General features: G+C 42.4%; 1 long non-coding RNA gene across 1 annotated transcript; it reads left to right on the top strand.

Annotated features, from left to right (window-relative positions):
• Positions 1 to 3,206: 3,206 nt before the first annotated feature.
• Positions 3,207 to 21,231, top strand: LOC119373625 (uncharacterized). Its single transcript, XR_005179922.2, has 5 exons — positions 3,207 to 3,713; positions 15,153 to 15,271; positions 17,237 to 17,501; positions 17,831 to 19,316; positions 19,418 to 21,231. It is a non-coding gene; the product is annotated as an uncharacterized LOC119373625 (long non-coding RNA).
• Positions 21,232 to 21,315: the final 84 nt, after the last annotated feature.

Genomic DNA, 21,315 nt, shown 5'->3' on the forward strand with positions numbered 1-21,315 from the left:
TGCTCATGAGACAAATATATCAAGAGGCCAAGAGGAAAGCAGCAAAAGACCACCGCGGGCACGTTAATAGCGCTAAATAAGCAATCAGAAGTAATAAAATGCCAGTAAATAATACTGTCATTTTCTTACGTTTGGAAGTGCGTTATTTTTGAAACAACCTTCTCAACGTCTTTGTATAAGCTGTTTCGGTTGATCTTTTTCAAAACTTAATGTGTGGTTCTGCAAGATTCCGTTGTTCAGAATCTGGTGCATGAGTACATCGCGATACCTTCAGTCTGTTATTGGCATGCGGGTCTACGTTTCCTGAAAAAGAAAAAACAAATGACTAAATATAAGCAGCATTAAGGGGTAACTTTAGTGGAGCGTGATGGAGCATGCCCACTATACTTAGCGATCAAAGCGCTACTTAAGCCGCACCAGACATCCGTGACACTTTCATAATAAAATAATCAATTACACTATCACAACGACCATTTGTCCAATTGCACATGCTGTTTTCGTGCGAAGAACGACCTTGTGCCTAAAACACGTAATGTGGCAAAAGCACAGATTTTGAAGTAATTAGAACTCTTATCGAGCTTTCAACGGATGTCGATACATCTTTGAACGTATTTGGAAACAAGTCAACGATGCTTATTTGATTACAGTATTTAATGTTGCGTACGTGTATTCTGCCTCCACGTGACCAAAGTACTCCATGGTGCGTGCATGATTTTCGTCCTCTGCTACAATAATATTTCAAAACCTAACATTGCTAAACACACACACACACACACAAACACATACATACATACATACATACATACATACATACATACATACATACATACATACATACATACATACATACACATACATACATACACACATGCATACACACATACATACATACATACATACATACATACATACATACATACATACATACATACATACATACACATACATACATACATACATACATACATACATACATACATACATACATACATACATACATACATACATACATACATACATACATACATACATACATACGGGGTGTCCCATTTATCTTTAGCCAATAGTTAAAAAATACAATATTAGAGGCACGCGAGTGAAATCAGTTGCAAATTGCAGACAGTCACCTTGCTTGCGCACTACAGACATTTTTTCTTTGGTATTTAATTCATTTGTTAATTAGGATTATTTAACTAAATGCTAAACATTGACTTTAGGCAAGAAATGCGACTTGCAAAGTTCGAGAGCCTCTTCAGAAACCACAACGGCATTATTTGCGATAAAGAAAGTCTCACGTATTCCATTTTTTTTTCAGACTTTATTTCCTAAAGTCAATGTTTAGCAATTTAGTTAAATAATCCTAATTAACAAATGAATTAATTAGAAAACAAAAAGTTGTATGTAGTGCGCAATGTGGGTGTCATCAATTTGCTACTAATTTCACTCGCCGGCCTCTAATATTGTATTTTTTTTAATTCTTGGCTAAAGATAGCTGGGACACCCGGTATATGAGCAAGTGTAACGTAAAGAACGCAAAGGACAGGAAGAGGCCATATCTCACCGAACGCACTAACACCAAACATCAAAATATGCGTTGTTGCTATACAAAAGCGTTGCTGCTATCTAGGGTTTAAATTTATTATAAAACCTTCCTTAACATTCAGGCATTACAATCGTAATGCCTGATTGACTAATCATGAAGGTTTTACTACCTTCATAATATAATTACCGTATTGATTAACATTGCATTAAGCTTTGAGAAGCGCGCAAGAAACACCTGAACTAAGAAGAGAGACACACAGGACAAGCGATTTCTAGCAACTAGTTTTATGAAAGAAAAACACGGACTTCTTATCGTAACAGAACTGCGCAAGGCCATGAACATATCAGCACTCGTAGTGACCCTCGTGAAATGGTTAAACATTCGAAAATGCAGATAATTGTGATGTTTCTTTGTCAGATATGGAAATGGAAGGGTGACTTACAAAGTCGTCATTGTGCTGTGAAATGAAAAACGCTTCAACGATTTCCCTCGATGTTTGGCTATAATGTTTAAAAAGAGTGTCAGTGTTATCAAGTTTAGATATATTTTCTGTTAAAGCAATAAAGCTTTCAGTTGTGAGTAAGCGCTTGTGGTGTTCACTTTCTTGTCTTCGTCTGTTTTTGCGCTACTATTACACCATTATGAATCAGTACCAACTAGCTCGCCTTTCCGTCTTGCTTCACAATTAGTGAATTACAGAGTCAATAGAGCATCCCTAATAACTTCATATTAAGAAGACAGAGCATAAAAAAAGATAGCTTATTAAACGTTGTTTTTGTTATAGGGAGAAGCGGCAAAGAGCTCTGAAAAAAGCGCTGAAATAATTCGCCAACACAACGAGAAAAGAACGCCTGCAAAGTTCACAAAAAGCTGTACGTTAATACATGTTGGTACGAACGATGATGTTATCATTTGGTTAAGCTAACGAATATATGTTTGTTTAAGGATTCTTCGAAAGTATTTCGTTAGAGTTGGTTTATATAGAAAAAAAAATAAACAACTTTAACTACTACTTCCGGGTACCATTGATGGGGAAACTGGACTGGGATACATTCCATGCTTTTGTGCTGTCGTATAATTTCGCGACCGCAAACACGCGTCAGACGTTCCGCATTATATAGTTTACTCAGTTCAAACACATCAGGACGGAAACAAGAAAATTTATCCGTGCACTGTACCTCCTTTATCTGTAGTTCATAAATGGCTTCTTCGTTCCCTTTTTTTTTTTCATGTTTGTCCAATAGAAGGTACACACTCATGTTTCGCAGTTGAAAATCTCACGAGGCTTTCTGTACATCCGCTGATTACACGGCACGGCGAAACTTTACTTAAGGAAAGAGAAAAAATTCATGTCGCTCACTTTTATGAAAATAAAAATAAAATGAAAATAGCCAGAGCTTTTCCCCCAAGCGACCGACCACGTACGGTCTTGTATCGGACCACACAAACTGTTGTTGCGCCTCCTTCGATCGCTAGGAGGTATCCCGCCAGCTTTATTTTTTTTTAGCTCCCGTCTTCCCTCCTTCATTTCTATCTTCCTCTCGCTACCTTACCGCCGCCTCATGTCTCCTCTCTCGCGCGCTCCAGCATTTTCAGCCGCAGTGGCGCCATCTACATTCTCCCTATTGTGGCGTCAGTGTCGGGAAGGCGCTTGCTTAGTATGTGTCCCGTTCGTTGACGCGAGCAGAGTGTGCGCGGAGTGGTCGCTGTGGGTTCCCCGAAGGAAAAAAAAAGAAAAAGAAGTGGCGCCCACTGTTGCGGTGACTCCCCGGTATTGCGCTGATTTCGACCGTGATTTCAAAGAGCGTGTTGAATTGAAAGCAACGACAAGCATCTGTAGACTCCACGGCTCCGTCGGACTTTGGTGCACCACGTTGCGTGGGGACTGCCAAGTTCGAAAACAGAGGGGTGCACTCTGCGTGCAGTGAAAACTGTGTTGATTTTGACAAATCGAAAGTGTAGCAAAACTTGTCGCCCGTGTTCTCTGTTCTTGTGACTTATAATTGTGAGGCGTTGTCTCAGAACTTTCTCTCGGATATAGTTCCTTGTGAGTTTGACGATCCGTTCATTCTTGGCGAATTCGAAGTGACACGTGGTTTGAACTCTGTGCTACAAAGAAATGAGTGGCGCAGCCGTCCTCTGCTAGCCCGTGATTTGTGAAACACACCAGGTGAGATTTGTTGTCTTGTCGTGCATAATGGAAGCGTGAATATTCCGCAGGTTGCTTCAGACGGCCGTGCATCTGCATACGCGAGCTCAACATAACCTATTCCGGGGCCATACATAACGTCCAAAGTTTCAGCGATTGCTGCGTATTTGCAGTTAATACTCTCGCGGTATCTGTTTCTCTTGAGGCTCTACTGAGGGTTGGTATAACTGTGACTAAAATGTGTTGGGACGTTCAGTCCTTGTTGGCGAATTTCTGAAGAAACCGCAGATTGCGAAATTCAGAATTTTCGCGAAAGATTTCTGAAATAGAAACGCCATGTTTTCTTTGTATAATGTTGACATTCAGATTCCAGTTCAAATATTTTAAATTATCTAAGAATGCATAATGTTATCACCCCACGTTACTGCGGTACTTTATATATACGGTCGCTTTGCGTCTAATCGTTCGTAGAGACATGTCAAGAAATATCGGAACGCCCTACAAGGGCCCCCAAATTTATTGCACCGATGGGCATTGAAAATATTGAAAACCGTTCAAATACTAGCGTGTAAGCGTAAATGAATTCATGCGTGAATTTATAGGGGCACTCAAAAATTATCGATGGTCAAGCTAGCACAAAATGCGTAATGAAATATCTGAATAAATATCAATAAATTAGAAAATCAAAAATATAAAGGCTATCATGATCCCATAGCTAACAGCGCAAAAGAACGCATCTTATCAAATAATCAGCTCTGTGTTACTGGGGTAGCATGTCAGGCGAACAGCCAGGCAAACATCTCCAGCTTGATTAAAATGTTTATCTCTCTTTCTCTCTCTCATAAGAGAAGTAAACCTTTATGAAGCTTCCCCAATACCTGTAAACAATGTCAAAAACATTCTGATGCCATTGATGAAAGTGCCAAGGCGTCATTTTTGGGGGGGAGGGGGTAGTGACATTTGTGAGTAGTGTTTACTAAGCTACATCATGTGCGTGCACGGTACTAGTGTACGTTTGTGTCAAACATTAGCGGACACTATTAAGCGAGAACTTTTGAACTCAGCGAACTGAATACATTTTGTTAGCATTTTTTAATTTTGCCTTTGTATATTAACGAAGCAAATAAGGGTAGCCATAGCCAGGAAATGGGAACTTCATCATTTATTTTTATCTGATTAAAAAAGAAGCAGCTATATTATAAAGTTACTTACATTTTTCTTATTTCAGACGTGCCAATAATTTACGCCAAGAAGCAGCCTTTTTCCTAACTGGAAATGATATTAATCATCTCAGAGATGTGCATGGTTAGACACGTTTTCGCGGTAGGCCGGTCGTTTGCCCAATAGCGTAATTTAAAGCGGCACTATAGAGAAAAACAAATATTTTTCACGCATTACTAAGTTACTCTTTCGCAATTCTAAAGTCAGAGCGCTTACCGTGAGAAGACGCTTGATAACCTAGAAAATGCACAAAAAGAAAATCCTAACGGCAGCGCCACCTTGAAATCGCTGCACCAAATGCTGTGACGTCATAGATTTTGACGGCGTCCACTACGTCACGCGAAGTTCCTAATAAGTAAAAATGAAGTACAGTCACATCTGAGGGGTCATAAACTTAACATACCAAGTTTTAGAATATTTCGTTGAGCCAATGTTGCCAAAATACGAAAAATATGCTGCGAAGTTCGTGGCGTCACACGTGGAGATTTCGGCGTGAAATTTAAAAATGAAACATTGACTTTGATTTTCTCTTCTATTCATGAAGCTAGGCTCGCCAAACTAACGACATTGTATTATCAAAGCCCAATTTATCAATCAAAACCAATTCGTTGTTTCACTTTATGTGTCTCTTTAAAAATAATTGCTATCGCAATAAAATGCCTGTGCCCTTTGCGACGTTTTCCTCCAATATAGGACAGTGAATGTCACATGGCTTGCTTGCCTTTCCTTTCTCGAAAGCTCTGCCCATGCTACTTTCCCGGGAAGAATAAAAACATGGAGGATCCTTGAGCTTCGCCAGCAACAGCAGGACGCGATAGCGTGATTGGGCCCCGTGCGGATCGCCTTCGCAATCGCTAATGTGGCTTCTCTCCTACGTGGACACCTCAATCGCGCCGCAAGGCAAGGAACGTGAAAATTGGCGGTTTTAAATGTCCTAGAATTCCCTCTGCAAATTACAGTTGCGAAGTTCCCACTATGCCATAATTCTTTCTTTTTGCGATTTCAAGAAGTAGCCTACGCACTACGCGTCCGTAAGGCGACACGCGCACTCGCGCAGCTGTACACTTTGTTGATGCCGTTGCCGATAAGGACGATTAATTATGCTTGTGCTCTTTGTAAATGGTGGGCAGTTAAACCAACCACGTATTGCGCAGTACACGTATTTCGACGCCTGGTGAGATTTTACGCTTCTGTCACGCAATGTTACATGCTAAGGACAGTCGTCGGTCTGCATCACATTCGTATAGGTCTTTTTTTTTTCTAGAAACGTTCCAAGCACGGGCGTGGCTCAGTGATAGAACACCTGCTTACCAAGCAGAAGCCTTGGGTTTGATTCTCACTCGAAGGGAAGATTTTATCATTTTTAGATGCGAAGCAGCTTTTGCGCTGGGCTCTGTCCGTAGTTCCATTAGCGACCGTGCGCTTTCTACCACCTAGCATAGCCATCTGAGCGCGCGCTCGCGCCAAGGAGAAGTATTCTTCCTCTTGTTCTTCGAACGCCTTGATGATGATACGGGCAGAGCACTTTAGTGGCCCGGGCTGCCGTATGCTGTCCTAGCTTGGCGTAACGCAGACAAAACCATGCCTGCTGGCACGCGCTAGCGCGTTTGGGCCTGTGTAAGGGGATGGGTAAGACGCTGTGGCCTCTCCCTCTTACACTCTCTCAGCAATCACGTGATGGCGTCGCGGAACGAGATTCTGCAGACGCGCGATCAACCCGCGTGGCGTGCTCCAACAAGAGTTCGGGACGAGTAACAAAAACAGCAACTACCGCGAATTTATGGTGCGCTCAACTTGCAAGGACGCGTTAAAATTGGTGAAGCTGCCCGTGAGTAACAGAATTTTAAGTCGACTCATGCGCTGCTTCGCATCCCCACATGGTTCCCTTTAGTGGGAGATGGTGTAATTGATTTTTTATTTGCATCTATCTCGATTTTTACTTGACCGACAACGCTGACTTTTAGCTCACAACGAACGGCACTGACGCTGACACCGACAGCAGAATTTCTGCGAAATGAGCTGTTTAATGCTATGGCGTTAATATGTCCGTTTATGGCACAAAAGCTGTTCGTGACCTGCCGGTATATTGCACACACTCCGCTGAAAGTATAGATACGCAAGTCCGGTAGCAGTTATTTCTGTACATTTGTGGATTAAATACGTACGGAAAAGGAAGGGTGTCACTCTTTTCATAAACCTAAGAATGAGCACGAAAAGATTCTGAAAAGTTGCAGGCGATAAATTTGCGTATATAAAACAAAAACAAACATACACTGAAACCAGACCATTCAGCATACATGTTTGCAAGTCAGACAGCAAAAACAATCTGTACACATCAAAAACAACTTGTACGTTAGTCTAAATGCATGTGTGACTTTTATCGCGAGGATAATCATGTGGGAACATTTAGTTTAAATATGTTCTATTGATGTTCCGCCACAAATTATATGGTCGTTTTGCAAGTTTGGGCCAATGTTTGAAGAATGTCGGGTATTATGTCTAGCGAAGGAAATGAGAGAAACAGGAAGAGTTACCATTTTATCTCTTCATTGGGACTGAAATACATGGCGTGAAGAAAAAATTGTAGATAACCGCACACCACTTTTGGTAGTTTTCCGCTCACAAACCCTTCGAAACTGTGCAGGCCTGCGTGAAACTGATTTACAGAGCTCTCTTGAGCATTCAGTAACTATAGAGTAAGTGCCATACCTTCATTAAGCAATGTGCATTGTAAAAAAAAGTAAGACTATACATATACTGCATATGTCAACGAGCGAAACGAGATGCAGAGATAAAGTGCAATAAAATGAATAACCTATTACGGCAACTTGGTAGATTTCTTGAATAATGATGAAGTGCGCACACGAATTTATCAAGTAATATACATTCATTGCCTGCTTTCAATAAACAGATCTGACACAATTTTATGTGCCAAAGCCGAAAGCACGAAAAAATGACATTTACTAATTACAACCAGATATTGCATCTACAAATATTTTTTTTTTCTGTTCGTGCTGTGAATGTTACATTTGCACGAATTAGCGTGAGTCAGACAGCAAGCCCCGCGCCAAAAAACCTCTCCTGCCGTACGCTTCGGCACATAGTAAACTTGTTAAGAGGGGAATCATCCAAGCATGCTTGCACAACGCCCTTGTCAAGTCCTGCCATCACTCCATCCACGACAGCTTCTTCTCGCAGATAGGTAGATTGAAGGCAGCCGGCTATCCTCGCCACCTTCTCGTCTCTGTTGCTGATAAGCTGCGGGAAAGGTTCAAGCTGTCGAGCAGGTCTCCTGATCTTCAGGCACCAGCGAGAAATAAGGTGGCGGTTATCCCGTATAAGCATGCCATTTCTCATAAGCTAAAAAAGATAGGTGAATAGGCGGGTATCTCAGTCGTATTTTCGGCACCGCACAAGCTGTCCGAGCTGAGTGTCAGGACTAACCCTCTAAAACGGGATGAAAGCGCATGCAAAATTAACCACAAGAATAAATTCGTTGACTGCTCTAGTAGCGTTGTTTATAGCATTCCACTCTCATGCGGACAGACTTATATCGGCCAGACGGGCAGGTGCCTTAATGTACGTTTGCAGGAGCATAACCAAAAGGTACGCAGAGGGACAGAAGGTTTTCTTGCAATCCACTGTTCACAATGCGGGTGCACTCCAGCATTTGATAACACACAGATTTTAGCTAGGCATCGCCAGGACAGCACGCGCATAATCATTGAAGCTGCAGCCATCGCTAAAGGCAATTGTATCAGCAAACCTTCAATCGCCCTCACTGAAAAAGAAATAGATTAGCTAAGTTCATCCGGCCAGATAACCTAGACATACTCCGTTTGCTTCTCCTGACGTCCATTCGCGGTTTTGTGGTTTTTGCTTATTAATTGTTTGTTTCTTGGTTCACTCTCCATGCCTGCCGTCATGCGCAATTCAAATGAGGGGTGATCACGTGTGCCTACTTGTTCTCGTTTTTCTATGTTTGTGTTAATAAATTTCAGTTGGAAGTCAGCGCTAGTCCTCGTCGTTTCTTCGTCCTTGTGTATCCCACGCGCTGTTCACGTCAATATGGAATACCAACTAGCCCGGTCACACACCTTGCTTTAGCGTGAGCACCGTCGAAAGGGCGGTGTCTAGAATGAACAAAACAACCCCGCTTCTTGCTTAGGAAGATGGACTTACTATAATTGCGTTGTTTTGTGCAGAGGAAGCATGGCAAGGGGAGAACGAGTGCTGTTTCTCCTCTGCCTTGTTGCTAAAATGATTTAGTACGCTTCCCAAAACACAGGTACAAGCAACTGCCGTGTCGATGTTGCTTCCACCATTATATAACTTAGTGTCATTGATGAAGCGTGCTTTGTAGTCAGTAAAAGCATAGAACATTATTTGATTTTGGAAAATCCTAATGTACTTTACAGCCTGTCTGTAAGTGTATTTGCATGCTTGCGAGTTTCATTAAACGATGGCTGACTTTTAAGCGTCCGTCAGTGGTAGTATGTCCTAATATTTCAGCATATCGGAACGGTCTGCGCAGAGTTTTATGCACACAAAATTACAACAATAAATTGCGCATAAAAAGCCGAACCCGGCGGGAGTCTATCAGAGTGCACCTTGGCTGCTACGAGACCGTATTTCTAAATGTAGAAAAAAAATCCTATGTGGGTTAAAAAAGTTATGCTGTTATAACGTACAAACATCATTATTCCTCCAGTTTCACTAAAACTTTATCGTTTTGAGAGACTCCACGTGACAAGATTCAATAAAGTGTTTTCTTTTTAACTTCGCTTGCTAGCCGCGCTTCAACTTTGATACAAAGAACTACTATCGCTTTCCACAGAAGGTGTATAAATTTGAGAGTATTAACGGAAGCGCAGTGTAAGCTATAAATTTACCATCAAAATTTCTGTTCTGAAAACATTAGGAGAGAAGGAAAAGTTTTGAGGGCAAGCATTCTCATGTTTCGTCTTTGACGCGGAAAACTTTTAATGAAGTTGGGCCGAGAACTAAGTCTTTACACCAGCGCTTGCGCAATGTTAAAAATCGCAGGGACGGGAATGAAACCTTGTTGCTGACAGTTTCGCACGTGCAAGGTTTCATTACCTAGGTGACTCTGTGCCTTTTTCTTCTTGAAGCGATTTCCTTGATAAAGCGTGATTAAAAGATGTCTCCCTAGTTTCGCCTGCTATGTTTGAAGTAAACGCAGAAACTACAGTGCACGCGCGAAATTAAAGAGATATTGGAGTCAATTAAGTTGATCTGGAGTAAAAAAGATTCACTTCAAACACTTGAGGAAAGGTTTTTCCTAAAAAATGTACTATGCAGTTGAGTATGTCGAAAAGGTCTTCTTTAGGATAGCCGTCATCAGCCTGCGATTTTCGTTTTCGTTGTGTTACTCTACTTTTTTCGACCTTTAACATGGGGATGAGCATTTCGGTTGACACGTTGAGCACATGAACTACCGATGCACGTGGATTTCTCAACGCCTCTTCTTCTACTGACGCCTATTTTATTGCTAATATTGCGCTGATTCTGTAATGTCTGGGTAGTACCACACAAAGCTATCAGTTCTTTTTGCCAGACTTACACATTTTTCATGTATTTGTTGTGACAACAAGCACCTGATATTCATTATACGCAGGTGTTGTGTGTGCCAAACAGGCGACATTGAAGAATACAGAATAGTCGCCTCACGTGCAATAAAAGCGAGGAAATTCACAAGAACAAATAGAGTACATTTCATGGAATGAAATCAGAAGTCTTGCGACTGGTTGCGAATGGCAGAATAACCCCGCTGATGCGTTCTTGAAGGGTCCGTAGGAAATAACAGCCGGGAAACGCAACAGCTGAAGGACGGGAAAAACGAAGAAATATTTAGTGGCACAGAGTTTTATTTCAATACTTACGCTTGAAAAAAACCATGCAGCATTTACTGGTGCATTTAATCACGCCCAAACAGCACGAAAAGTTTTTCGAGCACCTGCAGTGTCACATCCTTCGAAAAAATATAGTGCCACCACGGCCGATACCTGGGCAGCGATCACTTTTGGCCATACTTTCGCGGGATTGTCATCGGATGCGTTGCCGTCTTCGAACAACAATGTAGCGTTGTTCGCATAGTGTAGGACCGCCGTGGCTCTCCGCATACAGTCGAACGCCTCGCGAAAGTTAAAGTACTCCCGAAAGCGATCGTCTAAGAAAGTGACCCTTGTTCCACCAATGTCTAGCTTCGTCACTGGTGCACTCAATGCCGCACTCAACCACGATCTAGTCGACGGATTGAACGGTGGAGCTGAGAACAGCGTGATCCACAGAAATGCAATCAACGTGTTTGATTATCTTGGTACCAAGAGTTGCAGGCGTCAAAGAACTAAGCACATCCAACGCGACCAGCGCGAACAGCCTGACCGCCAATTGTACGAGCTCCTCCGGCAAATAACGATGATGATGAGTCCACGCCAACGCCACGGCGGAAACCATAACAAATGCCACACTCAAATGCCTTACCTTCGTGAGCGCTAAAAACAAGTCTCAAGCCCATTCATCATAGACGCCTTCTTTGCAATACGAATTTCGAAGGTTATGCTTCTGTTCGGGGCGACCGAACGTACGTTAGGCGTGTTGCGCCACTCATGCGGCTAATATTACGGCCAAGCCAAGCCAAGCCAAGCCGCATGAAAAGTCAACATAGCCGCTCTCTTCCGCGGTTGCTCGGATGGATCAGAGCGCACTTCGCGACGTATGATACGGGAACGGTCCCGCATTTGCGACGTAACAGCGGGGTTGCCAATACATTATATCCTATGGGAGCTCTCACTGCAAGAACCGGACGTAACAGCCGGGAAAACGCAACAGTGAGGGACGTAACAGCAGGATTCTTCTCTACTATTCGAATCTCTTCTGTTCTACGTTCGTGATTGGCCCTCCGCAATTTGTAAATATTTTCGTGTGATGCCTACACTGCTTATATCTCTCTGTCATCCCAGTAACGTTAACTCCTTTGCTCTCTACTTGGAGCACAAGCAGAAAGAGATGCAGTGCGCTTAGCCTGTAGAAACACGACTGAAAACAACAGTATCGTCGGGCCCCTTCACTGGTAGTACCAATTTGCGGGTCTTCGGACAGCACCAACACCACCTTTCTGCAACGTGACGTCACACAATGACAAAACTTCACCCCGTAACAAGACGTTGCACACTGTTGCCATATGAAGCCTAAGTTTTAGGCACTACGGATAAGAATATGACTGCTTGTCGATGTGTGTCATGTTGGCTAGTCGTAAATGCAGGACAGATTGGACCAGTTTTTGCATGAGTGCTTTTCTTGCATTACAACGTGCCCGAAACCTTTCAGTGCGTCTGTGACACCATTCTCCCAACTGCCCTTCGCTAAGGATCAATAATATTTACAATCTGGTGCATGCTACTACACCGCCCACGAGCCGCCTTAATGCAAGAGGAAGCGGCGGACGAATCAGCGACGCCTGCGCAGATATTCCATCCTGGCGTTCCGCTTTCACTCCGTCGTATTTTCGCAACTAAACCAGTCTCCATTACACGAGTTCAGCGCTTCTTGTCAGTCTTTGAGATAACGGTAACCTGTCAGAGCAAAGGACGTAATTACTATTTGTCATGGAGGAATACATTGTGAAGCTCTTGCAAACGAGAATGCCGGCTCACTGGACCGTTCAGGAGATGAGGATTTTTGCGCATGCTTGCGTTGAAAGAAGCTGTAAACAAGGTATTGAGAGATTGGAATAAAATTATGGTGGCATTGTCGCAATTTTTACGCTCCAATACATCTCGTCTAATTGCAAATCAGTTCTGCGGAATCCCGCAAGGTGGCGGAAGGGTTAAGAAAGAGAAAATAGACAACCACCCGTTTGTAGCACGAAGCCACAAGGAAATCCATACGGATTTCCTTGTGGCTTCGTTACAGTGTACTAGAAGAGTGTTCTAGTACACTCTAGCTTCGTGCTACAAACGGGTGGTTTTCTATTTTCCCTTTCTTAACATCTCGTCTAAGTCGAGAGAAATCGCGATGTCTAAAGCGCACAGGAAACAATCAGTTCGTTGCTTCTGAAATAAGTGAAAAGCACTGCATTGAAAAACAACAAGAATTACGCCAGTTCTCAGGCCGTCAAAAATAGATTAGTATACAGATCCAAGTTATTAGCGGCACGATCGAGTCAGCTGTGACTAACAAAAGTTTGTTGTAGATAGCACAAATTGGTTGTGCTACTGACACATGAAATACCAGTTATTCTGTGAAAAAAGTGAATTACATCGAAAAATAGCTTTGTAAAACATGGTTGTGTATAGCTCTAACAATGCTAATGAACTCCATATTACATGAATTACCCGTTGTTTTATGAACGTTCACCAGAAAATAGCGATTTGCGTAAGAAACAACAGCGCTCTAAGATTAGTATTGTAAAAAAACTTGGGTGAGCTAGTAATGCATGTTGAACCACAGCGCACTCACTCAGACATAGTGAAGCTAATAACAAAGCCCGGATCAATAACGGTCAATGGCTTGGTTTCATGTTTTGCTGACTTATCATGCGTTTTTTTTTTATTTCTTCTTCAATGCCGCTTACATATGCGCGTTTGCGAAGAAAATAATCCTAGTCGTAAGTCAGCGCCTTGTTCGTTCATCTTCTTATTGTCCTCGTCTCGCTAGCTGCACTGTGGTTCACAGGTACTATAAGAATGGTGCTTGTTTGATGTACACGTAAATGAAGCCCTGCTAAGCACATATACGTGTATAAGAAAATCCATAATCTAAATTTCACATGTACTCTTCACGATTCCAATGCTACGAAATTTACAGAGGGCAATTCGAGTGAGACTACTTTCGATCTCCATAGCTTTGTTTTCGTTATAATTGTAACGTCGTAGCCTTTCATAACAAAATGATTTAGCAAGAACTGTGTTCTCTCTTGGGTATTTACTCTACCAGGACTTTGCACGCGCTATAGCAAGTTACTTATAAAAAAGGTAATAAAAATTCAGCTTTCTGCGGAAAGCGTCATCAAGCCTTCCTGCTGGGCCCTTAGCCTGGCGACAAAATGTTTGTGCCGTGAAAGCCACTAATGCTGTGCAGCGACTAATCATGTGCGTGACATTACTAACAGTTTTTTTTTTTTTAGTTTTGGTAGGGGGCGTTCCTTTCATGCGGGTTGTCAGGAGCCTTTAAACAGATGTTCAAGGGCTGAACGAGGCACTAGAATGTGTAAGGCATCTCCCCGGAAAATACCCCGCAGTGTTCCCAGCTGGTGATTAATGTTATTTGGTGCGAACACAAACGCAGGGCTGTAGAGAGGGGGAAGACGCAAGAGGTCCAGCCACTTTCACAGGAACGGGCATGACGGCTTCCTGTTTCGGAAAAAAGGATGGGACAAAAGCACGGAAGTTTATTACCGAACAAAAAAGTATTGAATAGGAAACATAAAAAGAGATGACAAATTTTAAAGGCGCGTGTAAATCAAGGAAAAAGTCTCTGTATGGGGTGTGCAGCCGTAAGGTATCTGACATGCGCCCTTCCTCACGGCTACATCTTTTAGCGTTTTATCGTTTTAGTTAGCGTTCGGTGACAGCGTTTGGTTTCATCTAGCGCTTGCTGCACAGGGATTCGTGTGTACGCTCTAAGAAAAACTGTCGTTTAACTTTTTTTTTCACGTCCTGACATGCCACGTGTATGACTCTCTTTCAAGAGACACTTGAATTCTTTTTGCGTGTCATTATACTGTCGTCGGAGAGTCGTGGTACCAAGAGAGAGTTCAAGTGTCTCCTTAATGAGAGCAATATACGTGTCCAGTCAGGACACGCCGAAAATATTAACACATAATCTTTTCTCCTTAGAGAGTATCACAGCAGCACGCCAACAAAAGCCATCCATTACAAACCCTGTCCAGTATTAGGCCAACGATAGTTTGCAATATATTAGCCAATAGCATCCAATCTAGCCAATATTATCTTCCTTGAAGCTATTTAATGGCCCTTGCAAGTCTTATGCTTCAAGCGTAAATCCGTGGAATGAATGAATGAATGAAAACAACTTTTATTCGGCTCCGTGGAGGGAACTTTTCAAATATATCTTTGTGTGAAAAAAAAAATAAATTCTACATTTTGTTTTGCGGCAGAACCTTGGCATGTTTTGAGAAGGCGAGGCAGACTTTGGATATATGTTACTCATATGGGTACTTGGAAAAGTAACCTTTGTCCACTGCTTTTATTGCAGGTGCGCTTTCTTGCGGACGTTCGATGCCGCTGAGCAACTTTCCATTTCGCCACCATGGCGTGCGTCGGACACACCACACCAGACTCGACCAACCAATCGATGCGGTCGTTTATGTCAGCGTATGTGTGTTCCCTGATATCATGCATGTATTACTGCTGACAACACACGCTGCTGCTATTCATTCGCGTGCTTTTAAGCAAAATAGCGGAACGCCAAAATAATATTAGGACGTTTTATGTACAGATTCCCGCTAGCTCCTGGGTACTTGCAAGTTGCTAGCCAGGAAACTTAAAAACAGTGTGTTAGAACTTTGCCCTGAACTTATGAAGTATATCATGGATCAGTGTGAATCTAATTTGCCAGGACGGATCTAAAGGCGTCCTGCATTTTACATTTAGCAGCTCGGTGGAGTGTACTTAGGCGGTTTTATCTTTTAAGTTTGCCTAATATTATTAAACCACATGCAGTGTTATAATACATATTTGCAGCAATCGCGTAATTTTCTTCTTTAATAATAATAATATCTTGGGTTTAACGTCCCAAAACCACACTATGATTATGAGAGACGCCGTAGTGGAGGGCTCCGGAAATTTCGACCACCTGGGGTTCTTTAACGTGCACCTAAAGCTAAGTACACGGGCCTCAAACATTTTCGCCTCCATCGAAAATGCAGCCGCTGCGGCCGGGATTCGATCTCGCGACCTTGGGGTCAGCAGCCGAGTGCCATAGCCACTAGACCACCGTGGCGGGGCGTAATTTTCTTCTTTGTAAAATAGCAGCGAGCTCAGAAGAAAAAATTTCTTTTCGCATGGAACACGATGAATGTATTACTGTTAGTGACACTCGCTGCTGTTATTTCTTTTGCATGCTTTTGAATAACATAGCGGAAAGCACTAACAATATGAGGATCTTTATCTAGACAAATTCCCAAAGACTCCTAGGTACTGTGTCATAAAGCGAGCTTAAGAATAGTGTGCCGAAATCACGCCGTCATGTTATGATGCACAAGTATAAACCTATATTGCCATCTCGGAGCGAAGGGCGCCCTGCACTTTACATTTAGGAGCAGGAATGAATGCATAAGTTTAAGGCAGTCTTAACTATTGATATTGCCTCTAATTAAAAAGCCACATCTAACGTTGTAATTCGCACTGTTAGAGACCATCTAATTTCCTTCACGTGGGAAGTACCAGGCAGCTGAGAAGGAAAAACGTTCTGTTTACATGAAAGTCACAATTTCTGCTTCAGGACAATACTACAGGTGCTAAAATGGGGTTCGTACATACTGAAAATACTGAAAAATTCCTGCCTACGCAACTGAAATCACTGTGAAAAGACAGGAGATTGAGGGGAGAGTCACTTTAAGGCAGAATGATCCAGTTTCCCGGGAAATATTTTTGTAAACGAAACATGTACAACGCGTTCAGTCAATGATGCACGCCTGCGGCATTATGACAAGAAATGAATGCGAAAAACGCTACTGAAGCGCGAAGTTTTGGCACTTTAGATGGCATCACGGAGGAATAGTTGGTTGATCTTTTCTTTTTAATGTTGTTTACATACATGATGGCTTACTTGAGTACCACTAAATAATGTTAAAGTGTCGCACAATACCTATACTCTCGTGTATTATTACGGTACATTTGTACGCAAAATGTCCACTGCACCTTCCTGATAGCTTGCTCAATCGGGTGCCACCGCTAATATTAGGTAGGGAGTTGTTCTTTTGTATTTTATAATCACATTTCTGGCGTATATCTAATTTAAAATCACACATTTTATTGCTGGAGGAAGAAGTGAAGTGGCCGATCACTGCATAGGTCTCTAAACCGCACATTTTTGCCTGTTTAAGTTTTGTTTGGTTTTTAATAAGCTTGGTTAATGCAAGCTGGTAGAGATGATACTATATGGGAATTAATATTCTGCGTTTGAGTGTGCATTTCTCCAAACCCGCCATAGGCCAACAAATAAGTCCACTTTCTTAAGCTATTGTACCGTAGGAACGATGGCATGAGTGAGATGTGACGACGCATGGACCTTCGTGCTTCCCCTGTTGGGATCATAATGTGTTCGTTCGTTAACAGGTTGTGTTCGTGCTATTCGCGGCCATCATCCTCCTACTGGTGGCAACCACTTGCCGTCGCTTCCAGCCGGGCGGTTTATCCAGCCCGCCAGAAGAGCCACCAGAAAATAACAGTGAACCACGGACAACGATAGTCAGGCTGAAGGACCACAGCACCCGTGTGTGCACCGAGACGCTGCCGACGAGAAACACTGTGTAAAAAGGGCAGCAATAACGTCCTCGACGTGGCGTGCAGTATCGACGTCGCTATTATTACCATTTACGGGGTAAGTTCCCGCAACTTCGTTGTGCCGTGTCGCTAATAAGCGGTGCTAAATGAGCAATGGATCACAGCGACCTCATCCTATGGTGCCCAGTTGGTTACGTTGCTTTCAGTGATTTCAAAAGTATCTCGGAAGAATTAGTTAAATCTTCGTGTACAACATAAAGTAGCATGCACGTTGAGGTAATGCGCGTGTAACATTCGACATCACTTTGTTCTACGCTATTGAATCTCTAGATGACTCAAAAAGAACTTTATCTTCAACTTGATATTAACCAATTTTTCGCTCCTTCCTACATTGGCTTTTGAAAACATTTTTATTCTTTTTCTCAGGATGACCGGCCCACCACAGGACTTCAAGACTACTCTTGTGGACAGGACCTACCTGTTGAGTATAGTGCCTTGTGGAACGAAGAAAAGTTTCTTTTAATTCAGTACACGAGAACGAAGAATTGAACTGTAGGTCATATCATTCAGCGGTGGATTGCGTATGCTCACGGATGTGATACTGTTCCCCATGTGGCACTGCTGCGTTTCTCACTGAAAATCTCTGCTGTTTACTTCTTCAGTATGCTGCTCGCAGTATTGTCTGAATACTGAACTTCCACTTATACATATCTCAATGCCCAGAAAATCTGATATAAAAGGTGTCAATCGGTTACAGCTTAATATGTAGTAACAGTTACCAGAAGATGTAGCTGTGTGAGGAGTGAGGAAAATAAGGCTTGTATGATTTTCAGTTTTCTCTTAGTAGGATGCTGGCGCAACATAGCCACAGCTGCTTTCTCGCCATGAAAAACCAAATGAACTAACTAACATAGTGGGGTAATACTGTTCGCCTCGCATTTAAAAAAAAAAAGTATGGAACGTGAATATCTGCATAGACGACAATGTCGACAACGAGACTGTCCTTCAGTAAATAGCAAATCGACTTATATGGAACAATAAAGGTGCGCGAGACACCACCTAATGCAACCAACGTACAATAAAGCGAAGGAAGGCATAGGGAACATAATTTATAGTTTCTGACAATACCGCGGTAACTATAGAAAATGGAAAGAAATTAAAGCAGGCGTCAAAACAACTTGCGTCGGTAGGGACCGCACCTACAACCTTCGGATCAAGTTTACGGGAATGTTGAATTATGGCATTAATGTACGGAACACTCTATACTGAAATTAAGTGTGATGTTGGTACAGGCCCGGTTGTTTCCAGGGCAGATAACTGGGCAGGTGGATGTCGCGAGTAAAGGCAGCTGCGTGAGCTTGCTGTAAATCGATAGCTCAGTTTATCCCATTTGTAAAATCCTGACGCCCGGTATATCAACTATCGAACAGTTAGAAACTAGTACATCAGTTGGTTGACATGGATGAGTCTGCTCAATGTGAAAGGGTGTTGATCTCGCCACTTCTGAATCGAATCAGCTACAAATCAGCTAATATCAACAATTCCTCGAGTGCATATATGTCTACAACACATAAATCGCAGAAAAATTCAACATAAAGGAAAGACAAAATAGTATTTCACTTATTTTGCTAAGTTATCAAGGACACCACAAAATGTGCAACTCTGGCAACGACAATTTTTTAGTAAGCCATGAAGAAGCAATAATACAAATCTTAGCGTCGAGCTAAAGTTCCAGCACTAACTTGCCGTGATGTTATTGATTTTGACAGGGTCTGCAAGGGCCTGCATAATTCTTGATCAGTAAAAGAGTTTTTATATTCTGTTATTGCGTCAGAATCTTCGCATGGTAAGAATAAAAAAAAAATTTGAGCCAATACGCTGAAAGTACTAAAAACAAAACATTGAAATGTTAGTTATTTGGTTAGTTAGTTCATTTGGTTTTTCATGGCGAGAAAGCAGCTGTGGCTATGTTGCGCCAGCATCCTACTAAGAGAAAACTGAAAATCATACTAGAAGACGACTTCTAGTTTAGATGCTGGTATTAGTAATAGGAGGCTTAAGGTTAGGGAATATGCTTATTTTTTAGTCCATAAGTAAGTAAGATGAATGGCAATCTACCACTATCCCTCAAGAGGAAGGTATATAACAGCTGCATCTTACCGGTACTTACCTACGGAGCAGAAACCTGGAGACTTACAAAGAGGGTTAAACTTAAATTGAGGACGACGCAGCGAGCGATGGAAAGGAAAATGATAGGTGTAACCTTAAGAGACAGGAAGAGAGCAGAGTGGGTCAGGGAACAAACGGGGGTTAAAGACATCATAGTTGAAATGAAGAAGAAATGGATATGGGCCGGGCACGTAGCACGTAGGCAGGATAACCGGTGGTCATTAAGGGTAACTGACTGAATTCCAAGAGATGGCAGACGCGTGAGGGGGAGGCAGAAAATTAGGTGGGTAGGTGAGATTAAGAAGTTTGTAGGTATAACGTGGCAGCAGAAAGCACAGGACCGGGTTGATTGGCGGAACATGGGAGAGGCCTTTGCCCTGAAGTGGGCGTAGACAGGGTGATGGTGAAGTAAGACTCAGCCGTTGAGCTGGCATTTTCATGGAAAAATTTACGGTTATACTTTCACGCTTTCTTTTCATTCACTTTAAGAATGAACGCACGGTGGCGCAATTAATGAAAAGCTGGTTCCTCGGGAATCGTTTATAGGCGTAAGAAAATTTAATGTTTCAGCACAGTGTCCCGTAAAGTATAGCAGAACATTTTTCAGCTCAGTGAACACTGTGCGAACATATGTTTATTTGTTAACAAGCTTTGTTCTGAACGTCATAATGTAGTATTGATAGAAGCTAAATTCCAGTGATTGCTACACAACAAATTCAAAGTGCTTGAGCCACAAGCAGGACAATACTACTGCAGACAGCCAACAGAAATTAATATTTATCAAAATTCTGAACCCAGGTGTAACATTATGAGCAAGTGGGAACGCCTGCATCTCCCCATCTTCACATATCCACGCACTGCGAATTCAACGGTCCAACCTCATTGCTACTTTCTAAGGAGTTCGCTTCCGACCATGCCCACTGCGCATAAGTTTGATCATCGGAAATTTTGAGAATTTAATATGTTAGGTCTATATTCTGGGTATGTTCCGATTCTAGCCAGCATCGTAGACAGTCTAAGCTGACAGTTTAGGAGACAGCATCAAGCCCTAGTCGTTCGCGTAATGGAACGCGCCTGCATGACGTCTGTGCGATATGACGCTACCTGACGTCCTCAAGAGAATGCTGATAAACAAACACAATTGTTACTTTTTGACTTATTTCGCGTTTGATTCTATGAAAAACTGAACGCAGCTTTCACTAAGTCCGCAGTAGAGCGTCTACTTATGGGCATACGAGGATGCAGGTAAGATCCAACCATTCTGCTCAGCGACCATCTTTATTGCACAGCAAAGTAGGCTGCAGCGTATCTGTCTCTACTGCCGCCTTCGCGAACCTGTCTATTTTGGTGGCGACGTGGGAATTGTAATGAGGCTTAACATGGCCGCTGTCCGCTCAGCTCGTTATTTTACCGTGTGAAGCGAGTATTGGAACACATGCGCTTAATGTAAAAAACGGCTCGGACGGCTTAATGTGAAAAAACGGCGCGGACAATAGATTGTGTGGTCTGTACACTTAATTCCCAAGCTAATCGTCATGAACTAATCGTCATGTCTGTTTTAGGATATTTATGGTTGTGTGCCTGTCAGAGCAATTTCACTGTGCATGGATGAAAATGTCCGAATATGTTCCTCTCCTGGTTTTCTGAATGAAACTTGTGGGTGCATGTAGTGAAATAAAACTCTCCTTGATTGATCAAACGCAATCATTTATGTGCTTGTCATTTCCTGTGTTAGTCTGTTT

The sequence above is a fragment of the Rhipicephalus sanguineus genome, chromosome 11, assembly GCF_013339695.2.
Source record: "Rhipicephalus sanguineus isolate Rsan-2018 chromosome 11, BIME_Rsan_1.4, whole genome shotgun sequence".
Classification (NCBI taxonomy): Eukaryota; Metazoa; Arthropoda; class Arachnida; order Ixodida; family Ixodidae; genus Rhipicephalus; species Rhipicephalus sanguineus.